Here is a 27,466-nt window from a genome sequence, read left to right on the forward strand (position 1 = left end):
GCTTACAAAAGGCCACCGCCTCGCCGTGTCCTAACATGGTCCCTTCCTCTGTGCCCACACATCCCTGGTATCTCTCTGTGTCCAAATTTCCTCCTCTTATAAAGGACCCCAGTTTCCCTCGTGGCTCAGCTGGTGAGGAATCCACCTGCAATGCAGGAGAACTGGGTTCAATCCCTGGGTTGGGCAGATCGCCTGGAGAAGGGAAAGGCTACTCCAGTATTCTGGCCTGGAGAATTCCACAAACTGTATAGTCCATGGGGTTGCAAAGAGTCGGACATGACTGAGCAACTTTGACTTCCCCTCACTTCAAAAAGGACCCCAGTCAGAGCGGATCAGGGACCAACCTCAAGGCCTCACTTGAACTTAGTCACGACTTTAAAGGCCCCTTCTCCAAATGCAGCCACCTTCTGAGGTTATGGGTATTAGGACTTCAACATATGAATTGTGTTAGGGGTCACAACTGAGCCCATAGTGCATGCTATGCCAAAGAAGGTGGCAAGTTAGTTTATTAATAATGATCATTATTACTCATGTATCAATTGCGTAAATATGTCCCAAGCTCCCAGCTTGGTCCCCAGAAAAAAGCAACTGTGGAAATCTGGAATAAAGTTTCACCCAGCCTTCCTGGCATTGGAGTCTTGCAGACGTTTTAAGGCCTGGAACCTGTGAGTGCTGCTCCTCTTGTGCCAGCAGGATTGCTTATCTAGACAGTATCTGCCAAGCACCTGCTGCTCGGCGCCGGGCACCATTCCCCATACGGAGGATCTGTGGGGAGCAGGTGGAGCCCCCCTGCTTTTCTGGGGGTAACATCCTCACTGGGGAGACAGACAACGAGCAAGAAAATAAATATGTTGTCAGAAAGTGAGAAACGCCATAAAGGAAAATAAAGATGAAATTATCTTGTGAGTTTCCTGTTACAGAATGTTCTGGGTGTTGATTTTACAAAGTTGTTGTTCAGTCGATAAGTCATGTCCGACTCTTTGTGACCCCATGGACTAAAGCCCGCCAAGCTCCTCTGTCCTCCACTATCTCCCAGAGAGTTTGCTCAAATTCATGTCCACTGAATGCTTTCACAAAGTACCTTTTTGGAAAGGCAGAAAGCCATCATTTTTCTTCAGTAATGTGTGAGTAGTGTGGCTTCCCTGGTGGTAAAACGTCTGTCTGCAATGCTGGAGACCCGGGTTCGATCCCTGGGTTGGGAAGATGCCATGGAGAAGGAAATGGCAACCCACTCCAGTACTCTTGCCTGGAAAATCCCATGGACAGAGGAGCCTGGTAGGCTACAGTCCATGGGGTTGCAAAGAGTCGGACACGACTGAGTGACTTTATTTTTTTTATTTAATGTGTGAGTGGGGTGTTCAAAAATGTTAAACCTAAGTCACAACAGCTGAGCTTTCCTCAGTGTGCAGCAGGAAATAAAAATCCTGAAGATGCTCGTCAGAAGTCAGTTCCACATCCTAGAGGATAACCACTGCCCGCCCTGCCTCTTGAATCCCCCAGCCCAGCACAGCCTGACACAGGAGATTCTGAGCCAGCTGGGTCCTCCTCGCTGCAAACTGACTCCAGAAGTTCCAGCGTGGATGTCCCAGTGAGCCGTCAAGCTCTGTGCAGTAAGCACAGTGCCAGCCTTCACTTCTCTGACCTCTGCTCCCAGGGTGACTGAATGGCTCACACCCTGGGCCCTGCCGCCTCCCTGCCTGACCTCGGCCAGTCCACCTCCCTTTGGGCCCTCCTTTACTCATCTGTGTAATGGGTCCCAGCCTCCAGCCTCCTGTGGAAAATCACACACTCAGGGAGCACCCGGCACAGAGCCTGGCACACAGTAGCAGCGCTGATCGCTGGGCTCAGAGCCACTTCCCCCCTGGTGCCCAACTCAGAGGCACCATCTGTACGGCAGGGCCCCGCCTGGCTTTCCTGACGTCACCACCAAGGTCATTTCAAAGCTGAGGGTGTTGGAGGCCCCACATCCAGGTGACTTGAGCGGCCACCCCAAACGTTTCCTCTTGTTTCCAGGCACTAAGGCCATTTTTAGCAGCCTGCCCAGGTCTTAAAAAAAAAAAAAATGCCTGGACTCTTAGGACTAGAAGAAGGTCTGGAGGTAATTTTACAGGTGAGAAAATGGAGGCTTAGAGAAAGAGGATTTGTCCCAAGACAAAGGCAGATCCAAGTTCAGAACTGAATCAACATTTTCTGACTTAATAAAAAATGTATTGACCTTTCTGCCACCCTATGTCCAGAGCACCGAAGATAAAGCTGGGACCAGGATGGGTAGAGGGCCTGCCATAAAGTGAATTGTGAAGTTTGCAGTTTACTGGAGAAGGCAGGTAATAAACGGAGATAAGCCATCGGCCGGGCATGCTCACCTGAGGCCTACCTGCTCCGGGTCACCCTGCCTCCTGTGCCTGCTCCATCCCAACCCGGGGCCCACCTCACCCCGCTCAAGCCAGCAGAGACCCAGCCCCTGTCCCAACTGCCCTGAATGTCTGCACAGTTCAGGGCTGAGGAGGTTTGCATTCTTTCCCAGTTCCAAAGGTTGTAGGCGGGAAGAGCAGGCGAGGGACCGCTTGTGGCAGTCGGGGGGAGGCAGGTGCTGGAGGCAGGTGTAGCTGGGAGGCTCTGGATGTGATGAATGGGCTGGCTGAGCTCCTGCTGTTGTCTCCTGGGAGTGGTGGGCCACCTCAGCTGGGTTCCCACCCCAAGACCCGACTGCTTGTTTATCTGTCAGCCACCTTCAGAGCACGGAGACAGCAGCAGGCCTGGTGACAAGGTGAGGCAGTGACCTTGTCACCCTTTGTTAAGAGCCATCGCCGCCCCCCACTCCCTGTATGTCTGCAAGGAGCCAGCAGCTACGCTGGGCAGTACTCAGACATCACTGCTAAGGAGCGGGTGCTGAGGGCCTGCTGCCCTGTCCATCACCCCGTGCCTTCTACACCTGCAAGAAAACATCTTAAACGACTCGAAACGCTGCTTTGTAACTGGCTGCACGAAGACTCGGTAGCCCTGGGCAAAATCCTGCTCAGAGCCCAGGCTGTGCGTGGAGTTCAGAGCAGAGGTTTATCTAAGCCTCTCCGTCTCCCATCCCCTGTCACCTAGTTTGTAGTCTTCCCGCTCAGGCTTGCCCAGAGATGAGGGGGAAACCATGCTGCATTTGTCCACAGCCCTTATCTGACCCAGCCCCCAGGTGATCCTGCAGAGGAGTCCGCAGCCCGAGGGGGATGGAGGCAGGGGGATGCCATCCTTTAAGGCACAGTATCCGAGTCCCCGGTCAGCTGAGTCCAGTGACTGCAGCTGTCTCTGAACTGAATTCAATAAACAGCAGTTCCTTGTTGCTCAGCAAGTGGAGAGAGAGAAACAAGGGATCATGGAGAAGGTGGAAATGAGAGGAGAGGGTGGGGGTTTCCCCTTGAATCAGACGTTGAGGTTCAGAGAGGATGTGAGGGGTGATGAGGGGAGCTTGGATTTGAAACCAGGGCTCTGACTCCAGACCCAGACATCCTTGGTACTAACCCATGGGCTGAGCTTGGCAGTGTAAACAGTACTTTCTTACAAGTCAGCTGGTAGAACAGGTCTGTGGATCCCATCGCTTCACCTTCACATCTCCCTCTGGCCAAACCAAGCCAGCCCTGTCTGCTCCACCTAGAAGACAATAGGGTCCAAACTGTAGGAATAGGCTTCGGTTTACTCCCATCCTCGCCACTTTTTAATCTGTGATCTCAAGCAGTTTGCTGAACTCCTTTAGGCCTGACTTTTAGAGCTTATCTTGCCCACAGAAGCACAAAGATGAGGACTACCATGCCCATTTTACAGATGGGGAAACTGAGGCTCCGCAAAACCAAGTGACTGGCTAGGTTAGCAGTGAAAGAGCTGGGATCGGAGTTCAGAGAGTCCAGCTCCAGTTCAGGGTTCACTGGCTCCTGCCAGTCTCGTAGCCTGGTCATCTGGCCAATGTGGGGAGTCAAAAAGGGGGTCCTGGCTGTGTCACAGGGAGGGACACCCTAGGCAAGGTCCCCCCGCCCAGCAGTCGTTCCCCTGTGCTGTCAGCGCCAATCTCAGGCTGCCTCCCTCCAAGGTGGGGTAAAACGGGCTGACTCTGGGGTGCCCAGCCTCTCTCCTGTCTTTGAAGGAACCCAGTTTCATGCCTAATGAGTTGAGTGACTTATACCTAATTGCCATGACCCAATAAGCCAACACATAGATTTAAAAGTGTCCTCTCCCAGAAAGGGAGCAGTAACTGAATTTATTCTTACCACTACTGGCTCATTGGGTATCTCTGTCAGAGCTGGGTAGATGACATGGCTTATGGGCCATGGGCTGTTGCCCACTGAACCCGCGCGTGGAAATCCCAAAGGTGGGTGTGGAAGGCGGGACAAGCAGGGAGGGACATGCAGGCGTGCTCTCTGTGGCCGTGGGGCAGACACTGCTGCCAGGACTTCACTGGTACCAGTGCGTTGGACTGGCCCACTATTTTTCATATGCAGAAACAGGACCAGAGAGGGAGCATCTGTTGCTCAAAGTAACACAGCAGGTTGGAAGCAGACCTCAGCCTGGTGTTCTCCACAGAGAGAGACATGGGGGTGGGGAGACTCTGGCAGAGCCTGCAACCTTACCTGGAAGTTAGGGATGGCTGAGAACTGTAGAGGGGAAGGCGATTCATAAGGTGAGCCTGGCAGGTGGCCTCCTGGCAGATGACATGCCCAGCAAATGGCAAATAAGAGAAGAGAGTAAAAGATCAGATGTCTCAGATAATGAAGCGTGTGGGGAAAGGAAGCAGGAGTGGGGTCCAGGAGGCACCGAGAGTGGTGTGGAGGATTTTAGACAGAGTGGGCAGAGCAAGACCCCTTGAAAAGGACACATTAAGTTAAGACCTGAAGGGAGTGAGGGAGGCACCCACTTCTGTAACTTGGGGAAGAGCATTCTAGGCAGGGGGAACAGCCAGTGCAAAGGCCCTGGGGTGGGACGGTGAATGATGTGTTTAAGCATCTCTGAGAAATCCAGTATGGCTAGAATGGGGTGTGCAAGGGGGTGAGGAGTGATGGACAAGGTCAGAGAGGTGATGGAGGCCAGATGATGTAGGACTTGGTACAGATGTTGGCTTTAACTCAGCTTTGGGAGCCATTCAGGGAGACCACCCATCCTGTCTCACCTGGACTTAGAGCGTTCCGGGGACCCAGGACTAGCCATGCTAAAACCAGGCAAGTTCCAGGCAAACCAGGGCAAGGTGGTTACCCTAGAGCCACTGCGGGGTTTGAAGCAGAGCTGTGATGTGATCTGACCTGGGATTGATGAGGGTCACGCTGATTGCTGGATGGAGACTAGATTCCAAGGGACGGGAGCTGAATCAGTGAGATCAGCTTGGGGAGCTGATCCAGGGGAGGGATGAAGGTGGTGGAGAAACACTGAGCTTCTGAACAGATTAGAAGGCAGAGCCAACTGGAAATGCTTGACGGAGAAAAGAGTGCCCTTTCCCTTCACTGACAACCTGGCAGGTGGCCTGCTGGCAGATGACATGCCCGACTGCCCTGGGTAAGATGAGAAGTAGCTGCATTTCTGCCTCCCCTGGGCTTGCTCTCTGCCTCTCCTCTTCCTGTCTGGAAGGGACCAAGAGCTAGTGACTACCTGTGCCTTCTGAGCATCTCTCAGGATGCAGTCATCGTGGCTCTGCACTGCGGATGCAGACAAGGCATGGATCCCCTTTCCACGGATGAGGAAACTGAAGCTCAGGGGATAATAAGCCTCCCGGTGTCAGGCAGGCCTGGGTTTCAGGGCCAACCCTTTCCAAGTGTCACTCACCCTGGGCACTTCTGAGCCTCCATTTTCTCATCTGTGAAATGGACTCAGTGACTCTCGTCAAGCTCATCACCACAATAAATAAAGGAGACATTGTGTGTGAAAGCTCTTGGTGTGAGGCCTGGCCTGTAGTGGACCCTCCATAATGTCAGTTCCTCTTTCTTTCCCCGGATCCTTCTGCCAGCCTCCCCCCCTACAAAGCCTCCCTGAGTGAATTAAAGAACGTTCTTTTAAAGAACTATTTCCCGGGAGCCCAGCAGAGCCATCCTGTTCAGCTGAGTAGGGAATTATTTACAACTTCTTTTCTAAAAGCAAATAATTTCTTTGCTGAATTAGCTCCCAAGCAGCCTCCAGGCTGTCTTGTAAATACACAGATCTGAGTGACTATTAACGGAGCCCCTATTTGTCCAGCATACCAGAACAGGAATGCCCGAGGGCTGCGAACATCAGGACTACGTTACTCCCAGTCAGAAATTTCTCTCCCACCGTCTCCATCTGCAAACACTCACCCATTTGTTCATTAGTGATTTCAATCAGCAAACATTTGCTGAGCACCTATTATGTGCCAGGTACTGTGCTGAGTACTGGGAAACCAGGCAGGAGCAGTAAGGACCAAGTCCTGACCCCACGGCACTTAGAGTGCAGTGACTGCAAGACCAGCCTCTCAAGTGTCAACCACAGTGCTAGGTACATTAAACAAACAAATAAAAGAAAAGACAAAATAATAACAATAGCTCAGATTTCTTTTTAAACTGATGTCAACTTTGCATGCAATGCAATGCTCAGATATAAAGTATGCTGTTCAATCTGTTTGACAGAGGTCAAACAGTCCTGCATGTTCATTGGAAGGACTGATGCTGAAGCTGAAAGTCCAATACTTTGGCCACCTGATGCGAAGAGTTGACTCATTGGAAAAGACCCTGACGCTGGGAAAGATTGAGGGCAGGAGGAGAAGGGGATGACAGAGGATGAGATGGTTGGATGGCATCACTGACTCCATGGACATGAGTTTGAGTAAACTCCAGGATTGGTGATGGACAGGGAGGCCTGGTGTGCTGCAGTCCATGGGGTCGCAAAGAGCCGGACATGACTGAGCAACTGAACTGAAACAGTCACCCCAGAAAGTTCCCTCATGCCTCTTTCTGGTCCATTAAACTTTTCATCTCTCCATCAGATCTGAAGGAGAGTCTTGTTAGGTATTCTTGGTTGTAGTTTTTTTCCCCTTTCATCACCTTAAATTTATCGTGCCACTTCCTTCTGGTTTGAAGATTTGCGGCTGAAAATTCAGCGGATAGTCTTATGGAAGTTCTCCTGTATGTTATTGGTTGCTTTGCCCTTGCTGCTTTTAATATTGTCTAATTTTCAATGTGTCTTGGCGTGTTCCTCTTTGAGTTCATCCTGTATGGGACTCTCTGAGCTTCCTGGACTTGGGTGACTATTTCCTTCCTCGGTTAGGAAGGTTTTTAGCTTTTATGTCTGCAAATATGTTCTCAGACCCTTTCTCTCTTTCTCCTTCTGGGAACCCTCTGTTGCAAATATTAGTGTCCTTGATGTTCTCCCAGAGGTCTCTGTCCTCATTTCTTTTCACTCTTTCTTTTTTTTTTTTCCCTGTTCAGCATCGATGATTTCCACATCTCTGTCTTCCTGCTAACTGACCCATTTCTCTGTATCATTTACTCTACTGTTGATTCCTTCCAGTGAATCTTTCATTTCAATTATTGTAGTCTGCATATGTCACTTCATTTTGCTGAAATTGCTGTTGGTACTTTTGCACATCTGGTAGGTTAGTTCCATTTCCTGACCTTGGAGAAGTGACCTTCTGTAGGAGATGTCCTATGGATCACAGCAGCACACCCCCACCCCACCCCCCCCACCCCCTACATTCAAGCTGTATGCTCTAGGGCTTCCCCCATGAGAGCTGTGTGGATCCTTATTGGCCCCACACCATGACTATGTGGGCCGTCTCGTAGGCTATGTTGGCCCTCAGTCCAGTTGGTTCCCAGGCCCTGCCTTGTGTGGCTGCTGCTGCGACTGGTTGGTGGGATTGGATCACGAAGCAACTGACTGTGGAACCCAGGGGGCTTTGGGGTTAGTCCTGCCTCACTGGTGGGCTGAGTCAGGGTCCAGTGGACTCCGGGGCTGTTGCCTGCCCACTAGTGGGTGAAGCCAAGTTCTAGGGGCTAGTGCCAGATGCTGGCAGGCAGAGCCAGCTCCTGGAGTCTGGCTGCAGGGCCCAGGGATCCCAGGGCTAGCGTCAGCTCACAGGTGACGGGGAAGTTCCTGACACAGTTGGGTCCAGTGTGTCTCGAAGCTCGTGTTGTACTGTGAGTGGACAGGTACACTGGACAGTGGAAGGTAATGCAGAAACTGACAGAGTCCCTCCAGGGCCCAGCTAGTCCAGGGCAGAGTGTGGCTTGTGGTGAGCCGTCTGGGTCCACAGGATTGGAGACAATGGTTTTCTCGCCTCTGGTGTCAGCCCAGGTGGGTGGGACTGGCCCAGCGGCTCCCCAAGGGCAGGGCCGGGCACAGGGGATTCTGGGATTGTGGGGGACCAGGGCTCTGGGTTCAGGGGATTCTGGGATTGTGGGGGACAAGGGCTCTGGGTTCAGGGGATTCTGGGATTGTGGGGGACGAGGGCTCTGGGTGCAGGGGGTTCTGGGATTGTGGGGGACCAGGGCTCTGGGTTCAGGGGATTCTGGGATTGTGGGGGACAAGGGCTCTGGGTGCAGGGGATTCTGGGATTGTGGGGGACCAGGGCTCTGGGTGCAGGGGATTCTGGGACTGTGAGGAACAAGAGCCCTGGGTGCAGGGGATTCTGGGATTGTGGGGGACCAGGTTTCCTGGGTGCAGGGGATTCTGGGACTGTGGGGAACAAGGGCCCTGGGTGCAGGGGATTCTGGGATTGTGGGGGACCAGGGCTCTGGGTGCAGGGTGTTCTGGAACTGTGGAGGCCCTGGCAAACCCCCTTTTGCATTTCAAAGCCTTCGAGGGTGTCCAGACACAAGGGACCTCTGCTTGAATGTCCTCCCCTCTCGGAGTCTAAATAGGTGTCTTTGGGATACTTTGAGCCTTGCTGCCTGTTTATTTTCTTTATGATCTGAATCACAACACATGCTTTAGTCATTAGTCTGCAGTGTGTTGTCCGTTTCGCACACTAGGCAGTAAAATCCTCGAGGAGAGGAAGTTTTTCTTGGCACGAAACAGGAACAAAAAAGGTAATTGTTAGAAAGAATGCCCTGAAAGGACTTGGAACACAGGCTGAAGAATCCCTAAATTCTAGACCAATGAGATAAGTGTATGATGGCCCCCTGCCCTGAATCCTAAAATTAAGGCTTAGATTTAAATGTAGTGGTATTAGTGTTATTATCATTATTATTAGCTGAGGGTTAAAGACACAGAGAATTCTCAGAGACAAAGGAGGGCTCCTGTCATCTGCCTACAGCAATCTTCTCCATCCGCAGAAAGGAAGGCAATGCAGAAATTGACAGACTCTCACATAGCTGCGACACATCATTCAGGGGCTCCTATCACCCCGGGGGCAGAAGAAATTGAATTCTTTATCATGCTCTCTAGGCTGTCACACATAGCTGATGTGCAATTGTTTGTTAGAGTTTGCTTGTTGTTCCACATTGTGAAGGAGGAAACAATGGTATAAGGAAAGAAGAGCAGACTTCCTGAGGGAGCCGACTGCTCAGGGGCTGTCCCCAGCTGTCAGGCAAACCCTGTAGGTCTGCGAGGTGACACCCTGCTCCCAGTCCAGAGAACTACATTTTCATCCAATGCAGTGGCTTTGGAAAGCAGAAGTCACTGACCCGGAGACCCAAGAAGCATTTTAAGAGCAGCAAAAGGAGAGAGCGAAGTGAGGGAAAGAGGGACCGTAATTTAATCTCCATGCAATTGCTCCGAGGGTAGTAAACACAGCCTCTGGATTCACGAAGATTGAATGGAGAGGACGCACTTTCAAAACAGGCCGCTCCAGAGGCACAGGTCTCATTTACCATGTATTGACTCATGGGGCAGTTCAGTGCATTTATTCACAGTGAGATAATGAGTGCAAGTGCATTTCGTAAACTTTAAAACACTTGGCAAATAAAGGCAGGGGTTATTTAGCAAGATAATGTGCTCCTGACACAACATAGTAAAGGTTTCATAAATGCAGAGTTGTGACTGTTTGGGGAGACGCTAACGCAAACGCGCAAGACCTGCGTCTGTGTTCTGACCACACCTCCAGCGGCCTTGCGCAGGTCACTTCCCCTCTCTGATAACCAAAAAGCGGCTTCATGAAGCTGCCCCGGAAAGTCAGTGGAAAAACACATGTTAAGTACCAGTCTCTGTGCCTGGTATACAGCAAATGCAAAGGAGTGGCGGACCCCCTTTTGCATTTCAAAGCCACCATCCAGACTTAACCCACTGGAGCTTCTAAACTGAAAGGGCAGCTGTTCTTGCAAAGTCATTCTGAATCAGTGCTTGAGTTGACATGAGTTCTTACAAGAAATGGCCTCAGAAACAACCCTGTTAATCTCTGATGGGAAATTAAATTATAAAACGAATAAACAAGAGTGAACATACCCATCTGGTCACCTCAGTGGGTTCATGGAAATTGATGAGCTACCATTAAATGCACAGTCCCCCCTACAGAACTGCTGTAGAAATACGGTTGGCAGCGTGGGGAGTATGAGCTATTGATCTGAGGCTGGAGGTGGTCATCACTATGGACCACAAGGACGCAGTGCACACAGGCTCCAGAGCCCCATCGGAACCCCGGCATAACCAGGCAGGGTCCTCCTGGGGAGTTCCAACATGTGGCGAGTTCTCAGTGCTCAGACAGGACACAGTTCATCAGGAGAAGCTACCCGAGGTTCCCTCCTGCTGCTCCTTCTTCTGCAGGCGTCAGGTCTGTTTGAATGCATGAGGGCTATTACCGAGTGGTCATGGGACGAAGAGCTGCAGGTCTTGCTGTATCTGAATTCTCTGGACAGGGTACAGTAAGGATAAATTCAGCAGACAGAGGGACAACGGGATTTTGGCTCTCTACAGCTCTTGGCAAATTTCTCACTGCATCTCCTCTTGAGTTTCCTTGTTGCTAAAATGAAGGTAATAATAATGAGCCTTAGTCTCCTGTGTAATCACATGAATGAAGTGTTAGAACAGAGCTAGGCTCATAGAAAGTGCCCAACACATGTTAGATATTCTTATTTTTACTCATGGGCAATAAAAAGGGGACTCTGGGAGGGTCCAGCAGTTAATGGGCTCCATGGTAGCCTCCAAGCTTGGATGTTTGGGTACAAAGCTTGTCAGAAATAGTTACAAGCTGTGTCGAGGAGAGAGTGTTCAGGGCAGGTACCGTTCTAAGCAAGGGAGGTGAAGATGAAAGCCCAGAAACAGAATGTTCTAGACTAGTGTGATTAGCAAGGCTTGGAGACAGACCACAGCAGAAAGACTCCCATCTGCTGAGCATCTTCTATCTTCCAAATGCATGCTGGGTATTTTGTGTACATCAGTTCAGTTCAGTTCAGTTCAGTCACTCTGTCGTGTCCGACTCTTTGTGATCCCATGAATCGCAGCACGCCAGGCCTCCCTGTCCATCACCAACTCCCGGAGTTCACTCAGACTCACGTCCATTGAGTCAATGATGCCATCCAGCCATCTTATCCTCTGTCGACCCCTTCTCCTCCTGCCCCCAATCCCTCCCAGCATCAGAGTCTTTTCCAATGAGTCAACTCTTCACATGAAGTGGCCAAAGTACTGGAGTTTCAGCTGTAGTATCATTCCTTCCAAAGAAATCCCAGGGCTGATCTCCTTCAGAATGGACTGGTTGGATCTCCTTGCAGTCCAAGGGACTCTCAAGAGTCTTCTCCAACACCACAGTTCAAAAGCATCAATTCTTTGGCACTCAGCTTTCTTCACAGTCCAACTCTCACATCCATACATGACCACAGGAAAAACCATAGCCTTGACTAGACGAACCTTTGTTGGCAAAGTAATGTCTCTGCTTTTGAATATGCTATCTAGGTTGGTCATAACTTTTCTACCAAGGAGTAAGCGTCTTTTAATTTCATGGCTACAATCACAATCTGCAGTGATTTTGGAGCCCAAAAAATAAAGTCTGACACTGTTTCCACTGTTTCCCCATCTATTTCCCATGAAGTGGTGGGACCAGATGCCATGATTTTAGCTTTGTGTTGAGCTTTAAGCTAACTTTTTCACTCTCCTCTTTCACTTTCATCAAGAGGCTCTTTAGTTCTTCACTTTCTGCCATAAGGGTGGTGTCATCTGCATATCTGAGGTTATTGATATTTTTCCTGGCAATCTTGATCCCAGCTTGTGCTTCTTCCAGCCCAGCATTTCTCATGATATACTCTGCATATAAGTTAAATAAGCAGGGTGAAAATATACAGCCTTGGCATACTCCTTTTCCTATTTGGAACCAGTCTGTTGTTCCATGTCCAGTTCTAACTGTTGCTTCCTGACCTGCATATAGGTTTCTCAAGAGGCAGGTCAGGTGGTCAGGTATTCCCATCTGTTTCAGAATTTTCCACAGTTTATTGTGATTCACACAGTCAAAGGCTTTGGCATAGTCAATAAAGCAGAAATAGATACAGCAGGTAAGATACAGATCACCATTCCCATTTCAAAGGGAGGATGCAGAGGGCTGAGAGGTGAAATGTTTTGCCAAATTCATAAAGCTCATGAGTGAAGAGATGTGGTTTGAATCCAAGCCTATTTTCTTCCTAACTGTTTCATTATAAAGTAAGACCTGCCTATGGAAAAGAGTAACTACCCAAAAATATGCAATAAAAAATGTATCCTTCCCTACTTCCACCCTGAGCCCATTCCCTGGGGTTAAAACTCCTCGTGATCTATGTTAACCTTCCTGAGATATTTTTATGCGCTGACAAGCATAAAGGTAAAGTACACCAAAAAAAAAATTTATTTTTTTTTTGTCGCACTGGGTCTTTGCTGCTTTTGTTGTGGCGAGCCGAGGCTACTCATCATTGTGGTGTGCAGAATTCTCACTGCAGTGGCTTCTCTTGTTGCGGAGCACAGGCTCTGGGTGCACGGGCTGCGGCAGATGCAGCTCATGGGCTCAGTAGTTGTGGCTCAAAGGGCTAGAGCACGAAGGCTCAGTAGTGGCAATGCATGGCCTCGGTTGCTCCGTGGCATCTGGAATCTTTCCAGACCAGGGATTGAACCCATGTCACCTGCATTGGCAGGCAGATTCTTAGCCACGGTACCACCAAGGGAAGTCCTAAAGTATACAAATTTTAAAGTAATTTTAAAACACAGCTAGAATATATATTAAATAAACACTGCTCTGCTTTATTCTTTGGCCTTAAATATGTGCCTTGGAGATTGTCCTGACTCAGCATAAAGAGGACCCTCAGTATTTGTCATTTCATGAACCAACCATAATTTTTAACCAGTCCTGCCTGGTGGACAGTTATACCTTTTCCAGTCTTTTGCTTCTATAATTCTGTAATGAATATCCTTGAAAAATGTCTCTGAATATATGTTTGCATTCATTTATAGGATACATACTTACAGGTTAAATCAAAAGATTAAGTGCATTTGGGGTCTATTTTAGTAGGTTTTGGTAAAATCTAAAACTGGTGTGGTTTCCAAATATTCTAGAGGTCCGTCTTCTCTCTGGCTGGTTGAGCAGGAGTCAGGCTTGTTAGTTGCTCAGTCGTGCCCGACTCTTTGAACCCATGGACTGCAGCCCATCAGGCTCCTCTGTCCATATGATTTTCCAGGCAAGGATACTGGAGCGGTTTGCCATTTCCTTCTCCAGGGGATCTTCGTGACCCGGGGATTAAGCCATTGTCTGCTGCACTGCAGGCTTGTTAGGGGTTAAAGGCATACATTTGGGAGATAGGAATCCTTCCAGCGAGGCTGCAGGGTATTTTGAGATGGTTTTGATCATCTCACACATTATCTTCTTACAGAATAAGACATGATTGATTTCTCCATTGAGCAGCTGCTTACAAAGGAGAGAGGTGGCAGTTGACTCATTCATTGTCTGTCACGTCCGGTGTTGCCCTGATGCTGGTTTAACAGGAAAATGGGACTCGTGGGTTTACATTATCAGCCTCATTCCCTCCCCTCACAGACCAAGGACAATTTCGCTATTTTTTAAAATTAATTTATTTTCATTTGTGGCTGCCCTGGGCCTTTGCTGCAGTGCATGGGCTCTTGGTAGCTGCACGCAGGCTTTCTCAAGATGCTGCCAGCAGGGTCTGCTCCCTGGGGGCAGTGCACGGCTTCTCTTGGTGTGGAGCACGGAGTTCGGGGCATGCAGGCTCGGGAGTTGAGGCGTGAGGGCTTAGTGTCTGCACGGCACGTGAGATCTCCATTCCCAGACCGGGGAGCAAGCCCGTGTCCCCCGCACTGCACGGTGGATTCTTAACCACTGGCCCACCAGGCAAGCCCCAGTTTTGCTATTGTTTGTCCTGCATTCTCACCCTCTCTTCCCTGGTCCTCAGACATTTATTATGCAGAAGGAAGGAGAACTCAGTTGGGGGAGAACCACAGGGTAGGGTTGGAAAGATTTATGTAGGAGGAAAAAAAAAAAAGTGAGCCGGAGATTAAAAGAGAAGAGGAAGAGTTGACAGGTTGGGTGCTGAGTGTTCGATTGAGAGTTGAGGCTTGTAGTAAGGAAGTCACGTTGGGGCAGCTACCAGATGGGAGGATAAGAGAAACTGGGGAAGGGAGTTTTAAACGTGATGCTGTGATTTGTGAACTGGGTGTCTCCTTGAGAGAGAAAACTAAATAAGTGCTTTTCTGTACTCTTTGGTTGCTAGACTGTGCTTCTCTGAATGCCAGATCACTCCCAGACCACGTGGTAGCCAGGATTTACTTGGGTCGTGCTGTTATCGCTGCCAACTTTCTCGGTTCCTCTCATCCCCATGACTGCCACCTATTAAACACGATTTGTACAAGATTCAGCACTAGTCTTTTACACAGTTTTCTTTTTAAACAGTGAGTTAGGTAATGCCGCTGCCCGTATTTTACAGAGAAGGAAACCCAGGGTACATGTGGTTCCGCATTTTGCCCACCGCCTGGCTGCTGGGCCAGGACTGCAATTTACACCATGTGCGTCAATATCAGAAGCCCAGGCTGTAATCGCCTATGGCATCCTGGCTAGCATCTTGTTTTAGAATACTCTGTGTAAATATGGGGACAGATTGCTCAGTCTGTACAATATGCCTTTCAGTCTCTTGGGAGTGAACCCAAAACTCATGGTTTCTGGAATTTTTCCTGGGGAGCTCCCCTGGGGAAACAGTGAAGCATCAGCGCTTCAGAACTGCATAAGGGACAGCAGGGCCAACTGTACAAGGGACTCCCGCCTCCGTAAGGGACGGAAGGGCACTGGGGTTAATAGAAATCACCGTGCAGCCACGCGGCGGTGAGGAGTCGGTGATGCTTAGGAAGGGTGAGTCCAGGTGCTAAGCGATGAGACCACAGACTTAGACAAGCCCATGGAGGCATCTGAATGCCAGGCGATGGGTTTGGCTTTATGATAAAAAACATGAGAAGTCTTTGAAGGGTTTTGAGTAGATTTTCATACTGAGAAAATCATGCCAGCTGCAAAGGAGAAGATAGATCAGGGAGGGGCACGAGGAGCAGGTGGGGACAGTGGAGATGCTATTGCAAAGGTCCAGGTGAGAGACGACGCTGGGTGAACTCAGGAGGCGAAGGTTCAATCAAAACCTAATTGAATGGGGAGTGGAGAAAAGGGGCGGATCCCAGGATGCCTCTGAGGGTTTCCCCGCTGCTTCCCCAGGCCAGTGATGAGCATCAGCCCAGAGCACGGAGTCCCCAGAGACAGTTCTGTGACGTGCCTACTCCCTGGGGCTCCCCCTGGTGAACCTGCGTCAAAAACCACATTGCTTTACCCAGACATTGACAACTACATTTTTACCTCCTCCTTTACAATTTGAGCCTCGGGAAGGGGCCTATCAGAACTTTACTGGGGTTCAATGAAATTAGCTACGTGTCCACCCCACCCCCGAGTCCTGGGCGCTCGGGTGCCCCTGCCAGGAAAATCTACCCGTGCGGCAGGTTTTCCTACTCACAGAAAATCTCCTGCCAAGGATGTACAGGCCCTGTTCCTGTGATGAATTTGGATAAACATAAGTCAGAGAAGCAACAGAAAGTGAGCTCTCCTTGTTGAGTTAGAATGAGCCACACAAACTGGATCACTCAAGCTTCAAATCTGGAGACAACTTCCAAGGGCCATAGGGCAATGGAGAGAGCAGGAGGGCAGAGTTATGAAATTTCAAAGCACCGAGGATGCTTAAAATTCCTTGAGAGGAATATCCACCTCACACTCTCTTCTTCCAAGTTGGAAGGCGAACAGGGCTGAGAGCCCTGGAGAGACACTGAGCCGCGCTCGCTCTTCACAGAGCCCAGACAGAGAATGCGTCTTTGTTTGAAGCAGCGCAGTGAAGAATTTGGCACCAGGGCCAACTGAGCAGTTGACATAGCCCGGCTCTACTGCTTACGGTGGGACCTGAGTCCAGAGACTTGACCTCAGGGTCTTATTTTTCTCATCTGTAAAATATAAACTGATGATGTTACCCACATCCTCTGGTATCTTGAGGATCTGATGATGAAATAACACAGAGAAGATGCATTTAAGTAACACAAATTTTGAGCATCAGTTAGTGCCAGGCATGACTAAGTATCAATCTCAAAGAGGGAAGATGGGTGCCCTGTCTTAATAAAGTGCACGGTCTAGTAGATCACAAGCTCATCAGCTCCAGCAGGCTTCCTGACCTGATGCATGTCAGACTCTACGCTAGGAGCTCTCATTTACAATCTCTGCGCCTTGGTCAGAAGCTAAGGGCTGAGCATTGTGTAAGCCCAACCTCTTTTCTCTGCAGAACACTAAGTTCATTTAGGGATGAGGTTGACACAATGCTCCATCCCACTGTGCCCCAGGTCCTTAGTCACAGGGTACCCATGTGTAACAGAACAGCCCTGCCTGCTAAGCTACTCAGGGAGAAGCTATCTTGTATCACTCTCTCTCTCTCTTTTTTTTTTGTAACCTTATTACATTCTGTTTGCCTTTGTTGGGGAGAGCTGTGTTCTGGTCTAGGCTGGGGTTTTTGTAACCCGGAGCATTAAAGAAGGACTTGTCTCCTCTAATCCTGTGAGAGCAGAGGTTGCTAAGGAGACCACTGTCATATTAACTCAGTAAACACTGAGATGCTGATGACTCTAGTGAGGAGAGGCTTTCTCTTTGAAGAAAGGAAAAATCTCTCCCTTTAGATGAAGGGGGAAAAGCTCTCATGGAGATTGTTGCCATCGTGTTGGCAAAAGGGGATCAAATCAGTTTGCAACTCTTTATCTTTCTGTTTGGCAGGAGGCTAGCAGGGAGGCTGCAGGGGAGAGGGAGGCACTCCGTTGTAATCTTCGAGCTAATGAAGAGCTCTAGACTCCCTTGCCTATTGAACCCTGTGCCTGTTGCATGGAGCAAGCTATTTTGTCTTTTTTAAGGTGGGAGAAAATAAAGAAAACGCCATCAGGAGCATCACTTTGGGAGAACATGTATGCCTCCTTGTAGCTGGGCTGGAGAAGCAGGAGGATGTCAGGCTGGCTTGAAGATGCAGAAAAGATCCCACCCTACCAGAGGAACTAACCCTCTGCCTGAGATAAGCTCATGTTGCTTGCTTAGGCAAAATAAAGTGAAAGGGTTCATCTGTTCCCAGACTGACAGCAGACTTGAATTAATAAAACGTGCCTGCGTAGGCAAGCCTTGCATTAAAGTATTTATCGTAGGAGGAAAATGATGGATCAGATGAGTAGATAGTATTCCAGCTCCCTGGAGATTTGAATTCTGTACTCTGATGGATACGGATTATTCCACAGAGTATCCAGATCTGGGGAACCCTCCTCTGAAGTCAGTTGAGAGTCTATTGCAAATACGGAGACTCTGTGAAACCAAAGTAGGGATCTACCAAAGAACTCAGTGAATCCACAGGCTTTTGGTTCATGGAGTCATAAATCCATGGATTGTAGGGACTGAATGGAAACATGATGGTGTCAGAAATTTCAGTTTGCAGAAGGAAGGGCTGGGAGCCAGAAAGATCTGCTTCTGTATTCAACCGCGGTCTCCTCACTCCTAGTCTTGTCTTTCACACCAAGAGGGTGTTGGGTGTTTTCATGGTTTCAAGTGTCTTTGTGGAATTTACTCCATTATGGCATCCCTGGTGGCTCAGATGGTAAAGAATCCGTCTGCCAAGGCAGAGACCCATGTTCAATCCCTGGTTTGGGAAGATCCCCTGTAGAAGGGAATGGCTACCCACTCCAGTATTCTCGCCTGGAGACTCCCATGGACAGAGGAGCCTGGTGGGCTGCAGTCCATGGGGTCACAAAGAGTCGGACACGACTGAGTGACTAACACCTTCACTTTCCCTGGCATCACGCGATCTCACCTCCGTTTGTGCCACAAGAATGCTGACCAGATAAGTCAATTCCTGCCTCTGTTTTCTTCATCTTCTGAGTACTTAACATCTCTGCTCCCAGCAGCTCCCGTCCCTGCTCAGCTCTTTGCTGCCCGTGTTTCCTGACCTGTTCTGTCCCCGCCGAGCAGCCCAGGGTGACAGACGGGCGGGGGCAGAGAAGATAGGCAGCTACGAGGGAAGAATCTGAGGTTTGGAGGCCTTCTGGTGACATGCACACACAGAGAGACCAAGAAAGAATGGCTTTTTCAAACACATAAATAGAAAATCACAGAGCCCGAGTGCTCACCGCCACATAATGAATGCGCTTGCCTGTTCCTAACAACACTTTAAGTCGGTAATTGGCCCAACAGGGGACACGGACTGAACACCAAGTCACAGAATAGTACAGAAAAATCGCAGAATGGCATCGCCTCCCACCAGGAGAGCCGCCTGCGTGCCGAGCGCTGTAGAGACACGTGGCTGGCATTTAAAGGAGCGCAGACATTCAGCAGAAGAAAGAGCTGTAGAAGACAACCATACCTGGGGTCCCTGGCCTTTTCCACATCAGAGGGTTCTTTGATATGTCCCCCACCCCACCCCACTTCCCCTGGGCCTCATGTTCTAAAGGATCCAGCCAGGAAACCAAACCGCTCTGATCATCAGGAAAAGGGTGTGTTTCCCTGCAGAATACCTGCGGGTCTATGCAACTAACGATCAGTCAGTCAACAGGATGCTTCTAAAAAAGAAGTGGTCCATCCCATCTAAAACAGTAACAAAATCAATAATGACAAGACATATTAGGTGCCTCCTGGGGCCCTGCCAAGGGCTGGACAAACCTCATCATACTTCATTTTTACTGGATGGTCATGAGTGGTCATTTCACAGCTGAGGAAACTGTGGGATTATTCCTCATAGCTGAAGAACTGTGGAATCTAAGGAATTCTGTAACAGCCATAAGGATCCAAACTTGGGTTGTTGTTCAGTCGCAAAGTCCTGTCCGACTCTTTGGGACCCCATGGACTGCAGCACACCAGACTCCTCTGTCCTTCACCATCTCTCCGAGTTTGCTCAAATTCATGTGCATTGAGTCAGTGATGCTATCTAACCATGTCATCCTCTGCCACCCACATCTCCTTCTGCCCTCAGTCTTTCCCAGAATCAGGGTCTTTTCCAATGGGTCAGCTCTTTGCATCAGGTGGTCAAAGTATTGGAGCTTCAGCATCAGCATCAGTCCTTTTAATGAATATTCAGAACGGATTTCCTTTAGGATTGACTGGTTGCACTTGCTGTGCAAGGGATTCTCAAGAGTCTTCTCCAGCACCACAGTTCAAAAGCATCAGTTCTTCGGTGCTCAGCCTTCTTTGTGGTCCAACTCTCACATCTGTACATGACTACTAGAAAAACCATAGCTTTGACTAGACAGACCTGAGTGTTTTTGCAACATGGACAGTCATTTGGGGCTGTTCATTAGTTTCTTCATAAGCTTCTGCAAGATTGGAGGCTCCAGGGTAAACATTTTTGTTTGGATCTCAACTTTTCCCTTAACAATTGAGGCAGTGGGGGCCCAGAGAGGATGAAGAGCTTGTTGGGTATGGTGGTGGGGGTTTAGTCACTAAGTCCTGTCCGACTCTTGCAACCCTATGGACTGTAGCCCACCAGGCTCCTCTGCCCACGGGATTTCCCAGGCAAGAAACCAGAGTGGGTTGCCATTTCCTCCTCCAGGGGATTGTCACAACCGAGGGATTGAACTCAGGTCTCCTGCATTGCAAGTGGTTTCTTGCTTTGCAGGGGGATTCTTTACTAACTGAGCCACCAGGGAAGCCCAACCCAGCTAATTAGCAGCATTGCCCATTTTAAATCCTATCCTTTCTAACTCAGTCCCGAGCTCTTTCTATTCCACTCAGCATCAGCAAGTACCGGTTGAACACCTACCATAGGACAGCATATAAGTAGCCCATATGTCATCACCCTCCTGACCTGTGTCTTCTGCAGACATTACTAATCAGTCATGGAACTCTTTCCTGCTGAGTCTGGATGTGGCTAGAGGCAGGCCCTCTCGATCAACTGGATTTGGGAAAATGAGATAAGCCCTGTTTACTATCATCAAAATGGCAACCCACTCCAGTATTCTTGCCTGGAAAATTCCATGGACAGGGGATCCTGGTGGGCTACAATCCACAGGGTCACCAAGAGTTGGACGTCACTGAGCACACACGTGCTGTTCAAGGCCTCCCAGTCAAACCAAAACAAGTACAAAATGAGTATGTGCTCTCAAAAATGTTATCACTTTCAGAAAATCTTAACAGTCTAAAGTCACGTCTTTTGAAATACTGGGAAAGATCAGATTCAGTTCTGGTGAATTTTGGAGACAGATAAGCCCGTATTACAAGCCCGTATTACAAGCTGATGTCCATACTCTGCTCAGAGGTCATGATAAAGCTAGAGGGGAATGGAGAGGGGAACCACTAGGTGGGGACTGGATGTGGATGGGGGGGAGCGGTTCGCTGACGGGCCAGTCAGAACGAGGCAGCAACCACCTGAGGTCAGTCTGTGGGTGCCTGAAGCTGAGGACAAGGGATTTAAAACCCGACGAGAAGGCTGATTCTGACAGCTGCAATAGCGTATACATTCAGGATTTCCAGACAACAGATCTCTTTTCCTTTCCTCCTGTTTTATGTGGTGGTCATATAACAGGGAAGGTAATAGAATTCAGAGAGAAGGGTCCTAGAACACTGACCTTCACAATATCTTTGGGACCTCTCTGAAGTAGCCCTGGACAGGGACATTTCCTGAGTGTGAATACCATGTGGTCAACAATTTCGGGGGTCAAGATTCTTTCAGCCAAATAAGACTATGTCATATAGGTTGTTACTGTACCTGCCCGAGGGCCATGGCTGCTGGGGTGATGAATGGTGGGGGCGTTAATGAAGGGGGTGACGAGATCAGAGGAGGAGGGCAGAGATGTACCAAATGAGCCACACCATTTCCATTTGAGATGCCAAAACGTAAGGGCTTTCTAAAGATCTGTGTCTTCCAGGAAGGAATGCTTTGTCATGGATGTGTCAAGCCCCTCTCCCAGGCAAGGGGAGCTCAGGGATTGTCTGCCCTTGGAGCTTGGGGAAGGGACCAGCATGCACCCCTCGGGGCTCAGCAGCTGCTGCTGTCTACGCCATTCCAGACCCATTCTTTTTTGAACACCTCGCCACCGCCTGCCTAAATCCACCCTTAAGCCCCCAGAGGGCGTCTTGGAGAATTATTCTCACATTTCCAAAGACAGAATCAGCCTCTTCAAACCAACGAGAGAGCAGCCCCTGCCTGGTGATTCATTATGTTCGATTCAAAATCAACCCCCCGTTGTTCAAGCTTCCCCCTCATGCCGGGGGCTCTTGGAAGAAGAAATTGCACGTTGTCCTCGAGAAGGCTGGAGACGGCAACGGGTCCAGGTTACAGCGTCTTGGCGCATCTGACACGTCTTGATGGTAGAGGAGATTGTTGTGACAGCCTGGGAAAGGCTTTGCACATCAGAATCTGGGGGAACAATTTCAAGCATATTTTTCTTTTTTTTTCTCTGAGCTTTGCCATCTGTAACAGCCCAGTATGTTGTTTCTTTGGAGAGGAGCTAAGAGTTCACCTCCTGGGTGTCAGGGGCAAAGATGGTAACTGCCTTGCCTACACTGCCAGGCTCCTACATCCCGGTGGGCCAAATCTGACCCGTTGCTGTTCGTGCAAATAAAGTTTTATTGTCTGTGTTAGTCGCTTGGTCGTGTCTGACTCTGTGATCCCGGACTGTGGCCCGCCAGGCTCCTCTGTCCATGGGATTCTCTAGGCAAGAATACTGGAGTGGGTCACCATGCCCTCCTCCAGGGGATCTAAGAGAACCCAGCAAATTTGTTTGTATACAAATGTGGTCTGTGGCGACTTCACAAAACAATAACAAAGTTGACTCATTGCAATAGAGACTGAATGGCCTGCAGAACCTCAAATATTTACTCCCTTCACAGGAAAAGTTTGCTGATCCCTGATCCAGGGGGACCTCTGGGAAGCCACAGAATCTTGTATTGAAGCTGAGAGTCTGTGCCAGTCCAGGACCTCTCTCGCCTGTTTTTATTCTGCTCAGGGAATTGCCAAATGAGCGAAAGGACTCCTGTTAGTGCATTTGAGGCTCTTAGGTCACTGGCTTCTGTCTGGGTCCAGCGCTGGCTGGTTCAGGCCAGAGACTAGAGAGGAAGAAGAGGGTTAATCTCACACACACACACACACACACACACACACGGGCCAGCATCAGCACAGTGGCTACTGCGGCCCCTGTTCTGACCTAAGATCCTGGTGGACTCACCCACTGCGATGCCCGCTTCTGCTGGGGGGCCTCAAGCCTGGGTAACGCTGTCTTCCTCCTTTACCTCCAGCCAAGAGTGGGCGGGGCTTCTGGCCAGATTCCTCCCTGGATTCCTCCCTGGGTCCCTTCGGGTCTCAGCCCTCCTGTCAAGTGGATAACTAGCTCCCTGTCCCGAATTCTGCATCCACGCACTGTCTCTGTTTTCCTTGTTCGATCCTGACACTGAATCCCAGGCCGGAGCCTGAAAGTCCTGGGAGACACGGCCTTAGGTTTTCTACCTGGTTGAGCTGTTAGAGTTTGGCTCTGAATTCTTGGGGCTTCTGTTCTGCCATGTATTGGGAGCAGACGCTGCATGAGCCAGGGAGCCCTGGCTAGGACGCCGGGCTTCCCTCGCCTCCCCAGGTAAGTGCCCTTCCCCATCCTCCACTACTGCTGTCCCGCCCACAGCGAGACGGACCCCCAAATGCATGGCACTGTTAGAGTTCCAGTTCCTGACTTTTCCAGCCACAAGAGCTACACCCTGTCATCCAGGAAGGGCCATCCCTCTGAGGCTCTTAGCTTGTTCCTGCATCATTCACGCTCTTAACTCACCTCTGCCCAGCTCCAGCCTCTCAGTACAGTTAACATCAACTGCAGCTTGTTTGGCCAAGGAGTTCTTGGCATTTGACTCTTAGCCCTCTCTAGCCCATCTGTTTTGTTTGTTTGGGGTGGTTTTTTAGATTTTAAAATGGATTCTGAAAAAAATTAATCCCTGGGGGACTTCCCTGACGGTCCAGGGGTTAAGAGTTCTCCCTCCCACACAGAGTGAGGGGGCTGTGGGTTCAAGCCCTGGTTGAGGAGCTCAGATTCCCCCATGCTCACGGCCAAAAAAAAAACAAACCATAAAACAGAAGCAATATAACAGATGCAATAAAGACTTCAAAAATGGTCCACATCAAAAAAAAAAAAATCCATGTTCAAACATTTTCAGAAATGCTGATTTTTAAAGAGATTTCTTTACTGCAGGATGTCTCAGAACTTTTAAAATACAAAGCAGTTGAGCCTATTGTGTTTTCAAAGCTAATTCAATCATGGAGCTCTTCTTTCTGTGTGGACGGCCTTACAGGACTTGGGATCCATGACGTATTGTTTGATATTATAAAATTCTGTCATTTTTGTCTGTGTAACTTCCATCCTCCGCCCACCCGCCTTCTTCGGGTGATGGCGACCTCTCCCCAAAGACCTTTTCCATCTGGTGTGGGTGGGATGGGCACCCTTGCCACCATCTCCAGCAGTAAGATTGGGAATGTAACCCATCCTGTTTGCAGGGCTTGCTGAGAATGATAATTTGGGGTCTGAGCTAGACCAATCAGAGTCATCGCTAGGTCCTTTCTGGCAAGAATTTCAGGAAAGGCTTGTTTTTTTTCTTCCACTGGGGTTGTTGAGTTGCTAGGATACTACTAGTGGGCCAGCAAGTCAAGTGGCTGTCAGGTGGAGAGAACCTACTGGGGTAGAAACTCAAGCCACGAAAGACAGCAGAACTGAGAGAGGGAGAGCAGAGCCCTGAAAAGACTTCCTGAATCTCAGTCAGGTCTGAAGCGTGTTCCATTCCTTTGACCTCTTAATTAGATGAGTTAATGAACTCCACCATCCCTTTTTAAATTGCATTTTTGCTTAAGCTCGTTTGAGTTCACTTTTTCCTCTCTCACAAATGGAATGCATCTGACTAATTGATGAAGACAACCTAGCCTCCTCTGGTTCAATTTATGTACCATGCCACCTTAGGTCAGAATCCCCCTGCTGGCCCTGACTCCTCAGAGTTCTGTCCCCAAGATTCAGCTCCAAGGCTGGTGTTCTGGTCTGCCAATTCCAGGGTCCCCAAAGAGAGGTGGGTTGTGTGGAGGTAAATAGCTGAAGATGGAGCAGACAGAACGAGACAGGAGCCCAGCATAGCCTCCATGCGTAATTCATCAGGTCAGTCTCAGCCTCCTGGGGACTGGTCACGTGCAAACCCACTTGGTAGGCTCTTGGGGAAACAGTGACCCAGCCCTGGGCCTTCCCTACGGTTATGCCATGATTCTCTGCTCTAACTGTCTACATTCTCTGCAGTTACAATGTTCCGACACCAAAGATCATTGATTCCAGATCATTGATTCTGGAATAATTAATTTCCTCGCTGCAGCTAGAAAACAACATATGTTGACTTGAATGATACTCAGATTAATAGAAGAGACTGAGGCCTTCCATCTGAGTGGTGGTTCTAATTTGGAAAGTACTCGTGTGGAATGGCAGAAGTGCCAAGGATACAGGTGTAGACAAGCGGCAGAAATGGGGGAAATCCGAGGTGTGAAGAGCACAGTGGAAATACCACTGTGCGAGCACCACGCGTGTGGACAGGAGCTTCCACACACACTCTGGCTGATGACGCCGGCCGCCCTCTGAGCTGGCAAGGATGCGGCATTTCACTTTGCAGACATGACTGAGGGAGCCAAAAATATGAAGTGACTTGCCCAAGATCGCATGGCCAGAGGGAGGCAGTCAGGCCTTGACGTGGGCTCTCCGGCCCTGGTCCAGTTCTCTTGGCATACCACCCTGCAGGCGGTGTTGGCTGCTTCCCGTCTGTGGTCAGGGTGGGACTCTCGTTTCCATGTTCCCAGCCAGTGCATACAGGGACCCTGCCCTCAATCCTTACACCAAAGTGTAAATTTACCCCCTGATGGTAAACATCATCTTGCTATAATATCTGCATTTTCCTTCCACCTCCAGCCTTTCCAGTTGCCACCAGTGGGAACTGTGACTGTAGATGCCAACTCCAACCACAAAGGGTCTGAGTCTGAGAATAGTGTGACTGCAATTTAGGTTTTTTCCTGATCATTCCTGTCTGGATTCAGTGGCTTCTGGCTTCTTAGGGCATCTTAGCAAATCGAATAACTTTTTTTTAAGGACAGTAAAGTCTTTTGAAGATAATCCTTGATATCACGATGGACCTGAGTAAATTTTATCATTCTTAAGAGACTCAACCAACTCCATTAAGATGAGTAAACAGAACTTAATGCCATCATTAATTATCATGCCATCATTAATTATTAGTTAAAGCATTAATTATCCTTCCTTTAATGTCTTTCTCCTCAGCTCAGTCATAAGCTCCAGGAAAAATCGTGCCTGTCTTGTCCATCGCTTTGTCTCCTCAGCAGTAGTAAATGGTTGAGCACATTGTAAATACTTGTATTAGGAAATAACACAATGACTGGATGAATAAACAAACCATTAAGACAAAAAAAAAGTGGAAGTGTTAGATGCTCAGTCGGGTCTGACTCTTTTCAACCCTATGGACTGTAGCCCGCCAGGCTCCTCTGTTCATGGGACTTCTCAGGCAAGAATACTGGAGTGGGTTGCTATTTCTTACTCTAGGAGATCTTCCCGACCCAGGGATAGAATCCGGGTCTCCTGCATTGGCAAGCAGGTTCTTTACGATCTGAGCCCCCAAGGGAAGCCCTTTTCACTTTAGTGAAGCATTAAGATTAGATAATTAAATCAGCACAAACAGCTTACTCAATGGCTGATCCTAGATAAACATCAGCTCCTAAACGTTATGGCCAGTCAGTACTCTAAATGTTCTCTGTTCAGTCAGTACTATTCACCGCCATTCAGCAATGTAGCTACTAATGTCTTACTGTGGGCCAGGAATGTCTTACATTTAGAGCCACTTCATATTATTTTTGAAGAAGGCAATGGCAGTACTCTTGCCTAGAAAATCCCATGGGTGGAGGAGCCTGGTAGGCTGCAGTCCCAAGAGTCGGACACGACTGAACATCTTCACTTTCACTTTTCACTTTGATGCGTTGGAGAAGGAAATGGCAACCCACTCCAGTGTTCTTGCCTGGAGAATCCCAGGGACTGGGGAGCCTGGTGGCCTGCCGTCTATGGGGTCGCACAGAGTCGGACACAACTGAAGCGACTTAGCAGTAGCAGCATATTCTTTTTAGAATGGATCAAGTGCAAACACACAGACATTCAAACATGTAAACACACGTACACACACAAACACATATATATCTGTGTACATATATATGAAATACATTTTTTTAAGTCTTAATTTTGTTAAGATGGCAGTACTACTCAAAGCCATCTACAGCGTTAATGCGATCCTTATCAAAATCGCACTGGTATTTTTTGCACAAAAAGAAAAACTCATATTAAAATTCATATGGAATCTCAAAAGGACCCCAAGTAGCTGAAACAATCCTATAAAACAACAAAGCTCCAGGATTCACATTTGCTGGTTTCAAATCTTACAACAAATCTACACTAATCAAAATAGTGTGTTACCGGCTCAATGACACAGAGACCAATGGAATAGAATAGAGAGTCCAGAGGGAAATCCTGACATTTATGGTTCAGTGGTTTCCAGCAAGGAGGCCAAGCCCATTCAATAGGCAACTGCAGTATTTTTCAAGAAATAGTGCTGATAAAATTGGATATTCACATGCAAAAGAATGAAACTAGACCCTTACCTAAGACCATGTACAACAACTAACTCAAAGTGAGTCAAAGACCTAAACGTGTAAAACGCAAACCAGGTCCACTCAAGTGCCAAGTGTGGTCACATGACCCAGATGTGGCCAATCAGGGCATTTCATTCTCTTGGCCAAAAGGATGAGTTTGGGGATGAACGATGACCTTAGTCGGTCCAGTGGGAGTCAGCCCTGGGACGTTTGCCCCAGTCTTGGGACAAGAAGCTCTTTTGCCTACCGGGGTCTTTAGCTGGAAAGGGCAAACTTCCAGCTGTCTGCAGCCAATTTTACCATCTTGCTTGTATCTAGGAATGAAGACAACACTTTGGCTTCAGGAGAGCAGGAGTGAGAAAAAGAGAATGTTGGGAAAGCAAACCAACGGGCGATTACTGTGAACATCT

Source organism: Bos javanicus, chromosome 17 (genome assembly GCF_032452875.1).
Source record: "Bos javanicus breed banteng chromosome 17, ARS-OSU_banteng_1.0, whole genome shotgun sequence".
Taxonomy (NCBI): domain Eukaryota; kingdom Metazoa; phylum Chordata; class Mammalia; order Artiodactyla; family Bovidae; genus Bos; species Bos javanicus.